Source organism: Oxyura jamaicensis, chromosome 5, assembly GCF_011077185.1.
Source record: "Oxyura jamaicensis isolate SHBP4307 breed ruddy duck chromosome 5, BPBGC_Ojam_1.0, whole genome shotgun sequence".
NCBI classification, from domain to species: Eukaryota; Metazoa; Chordata; class Aves; order Anseriformes; family Anatidae; genus Oxyura; species Oxyura jamaicensis.
The window spans coordinates 41229229-41232465 of NC_048897.1; the positions used below are offsets into that span (position 1 = coordinate 41229229).

General features: G+C 43.2%; 1 long non-coding RNA gene across 1 annotated transcript; it reads left to right on the forward strand.

The window, feature by feature from the left end:
- The first annotated feature begins 1007 nt into the window (after window positions 1-1007).
- LOC118167514 lies at window positions 1008-2961 on the forward strand. Its single transcript, XR_004751176.1, has 2 exons — window positions 1008-1096; window positions 2379-2961. It is a non-coding gene; the product is annotated as an uncharacterized LOC118167514 (long non-coding RNA).
- Window positions 2962-3237: the final 276 nt, after the last annotated feature.

Sequence of the window (3237 nt, forward strand, 5' to 3'; positions counted from 1 at the left end):
GCAAAGGAGCCGAACAAAAGGCTGTTGCCATCCGAGTTCATTTCTGCAGCCTCCTGGTTTTATGGACAAATAATTACTTTTCACAGAACAGAATCAATCCCATTATGAACATCCACTATTCAAATCTGTAATTGGGACAATAAGAGAGCTCCAGCCAGTTTATCTTCCTTTGAAATGAACAAACTCATGCACACACTCCTAAAAATTGTGTCATTATAAATAAAGCTTCCTCTGCACAGACAGAGTTTTTAATTACAATCCTGTGTGCCAATCAGGGTTTGTGCTTTTTAATGTACATTTGGGGGGCTGTTTCTAAGATATTTATTTGGTGAAAATATGTAAACAGTGTTCTGTTATCAGGCTTTAAAGGAAATTGCTGCATGCAAGGGAAAGGGGAGAGTGAAGGGGGGCCAGGAGGTTTTAGCAAGGGGCCCTTCTTAACCCCCACCTGGGCTGGGTTCAGAAAAATGCTGGGGCTGGAGGTTATCGTGGAGGAGATGAAAATAGGAGTCACAGCAGCCTCACGCCCCTTAGGAACAAGAATTGACATCAGCCCTGCCACAGAAAGAAGAGCCACGAGGCAACAAGGAAGTGAAATAAAACAGACTGGGGTGGGTGGGTTGGCTGATGGGGATGGGAGTATGAAGAAGGAAGAGGGGGCAGCATTAAAAGAAATATCAATCAATTGAAGCATATTCACTTTCTCCTGCACAGTAGATTCTATCAGAAGAAAACACTGAACTTTGTAGTGTTAGCAGCAGCTGAAATTTAGAATTATTGTTTCCTCCTAACAGAAGACTCATTTTCCACGGCCGCATTTGCAGCATAATAAGCTTTTTGTTATTTTTTCAATTAGAGTCAATTGACCTAACAAAATGGTTGGCAATTAAGTGATTTTTGTAATGGTCCGGGGGTAATTTAGTCGAGCTTGTCAGCTGTGTTTCATGAAGCCGAGATGTCTTTTTTTCCCACTGCCTCTCTCTCCCTCCCTCTCTCTCACTTACCCTCTCTCTCTCAAGCATAATGGCTCATAATTTCAAAATCTTTTCCTTCTGTTTCCCTCACAATAATTCGCAATTACAGGAAGTTGTTGGAGGTGATTTTTTTTCCTACCTTGCTTTTTGAGTCAGTAATTTTAAATAAAATGTACATACTTGTAAAAAGGGGGCTATTACAGAAATCACTTTTTGTGTAAACTCAATTATTTTATGAATACTGACACCAGTTTCTGCTGGGTTCAACTCCTAAAGGCTGATGTATTATTATTTTCAGGGTAAAAGGTTTTGAACATTTAGAACACTTTTTCAAACCAAACCAGCATTCAGGAAGGTAAACAACAACTTAAATGATGAGGAGCTTTGTAGCAAACCTTACAGGTATATGAGAAGAGCGAATGCCATTAGGACATTTAAACAATAGTCTGCAGCTACTGGACTTTATCTTCTCCTGCTATGATTTATGAAGGGATTCCTCATTTGCCTAATTGATTCATTTTCTTAAGACAACATCTGGAGTTGCAATTCCTATTAAAGTGCTGTAGTTAGATCTGATGACTAGATCAGATGTTCTTTCATTTGTATTCCTTTTATTATCTGTTTTTGTAGCACACACATTGAAAACTGAAGCCACGCAGCCGTCCACCAATGAATCCGGAGCCTCTCTAGCATCTGCCTGCAAACGGATGTCTACTTTTTGATTTTTAAGCCCTCCCCCGCCCCCCCCCCCCCCCCGCCGCCCCCCCCCAATCCCCAGCTAGGCTGAATATTTCCCCCCTTTCAGGAGCCACCCTCATAGCCGGCGGGATGAGAAGGATGCGCAGCTGCCTGGAGTCGGGTTTGCGACTGCTTCCTCGGCAGTCAGCAGAAGGGGGCACTGCTGGAGCAGAGCAGCCAGCACCTCGCCCCCCGTCTGCCCGCCCCATGCTTCCTGCCCCCTGCCTTCCTGGATGCTGCCTGCACCCTGCTTGCCCCCTGGTGAGCCCCCAGACTTCTGTCTGCCTGCCCCAGGACTGCTGCCCAGGGCCTATCGCTCCCTGCCCCTGCCCCACCACCGCCTTGCCCTCTGCGCACCTCCCATCGCAGAACTTGCGTTGGAAGAACTTACCAGGCACAGCTCGAAGGTCCGGTTGCAGTTGTTTGGGGCCCATGCTGGTCTCAAAGGCAGAGCAGTTGCCATCGAGCTGAGGCTGTGTCACTAGTAGATAGCCTTCTGCACTTAGCACTCCCCAGGCTGGTTTGCAAATGACGGGATGGCTGCTGCAGTGTTGATATTTTATTACTATTATTATTTTTTTTTGTTTGCTTGTTTGTTTTTGTTTTTCCTCATGCCAAGATTGTTAGTGGCTGTTTATTTTGTTTGATTTATTTTTTTCTTTCAAGGTATCTTGTGTCATCTTCTGAAAACTTCGCATTCTGGAGTTTTTGTATCAGCTAAAATCTGCTGGACCAAATTCTGAGAATCATTTTTACCCTCCTTTATCTTTCTTCCTCTTCAGCATCCAGGTTCTCCTGGAATTGGGTTGTAAGAAACTGGCCTTCTATCTTGCCTATTGGGACAGCAAGATCTGTGTGAATTATCCTCAGTAAATATTACTTTCACATTTGGATCTCCACTCATTTCCCTTATGACCCCTGACAGTCTTCTCCTAGGGTTTGATTATAAGTCACTTTAGTCTGGACTGGGCTTAAGCCTCCTAGGGCTTCGATTAATCCACCGCACCTAGCATTTCTGTGACTATAAAAGGAAAAGTTATGATTCTGAATAAGCATCGCGCGGAAGAAAGAAGCAAAAGCATAAAGTATTAAACTTTCATCCAGCACCATAGGAGAGATGTAGTTATTAAATTTCAGCTGCTTATCAAACTGATATGAAAGTCATTTTGCATGATTGCTTTGCATCCTCAAATCTTCTGCTTTTATTTGCAGTGCATCTCTGTGCTTTCTTATTAGAAAAATACTCAAAGGATAAAAAAGCTGATAATATTATTCAGTTTTGACAATTAGGTAGAAAAAACATTTTAAGAAGTGCTTTTTTTATTGCAGCTAGTAATAATAGCGGTGGTCCTCCTGGTAGCAGTCTCTTCTGATGCTACCCAGGGTGATGCTAGCTTTACCCTGTAATGGCTAAAGCCCTGATGGTTATACTGGTAGAGCTGTTAAGGAGTGTGAACCAGGATGTCATTCGCAGTATCACAAACAATGCACACAGACACAGCTTATTCTGTCTTGAAAGGTCCAT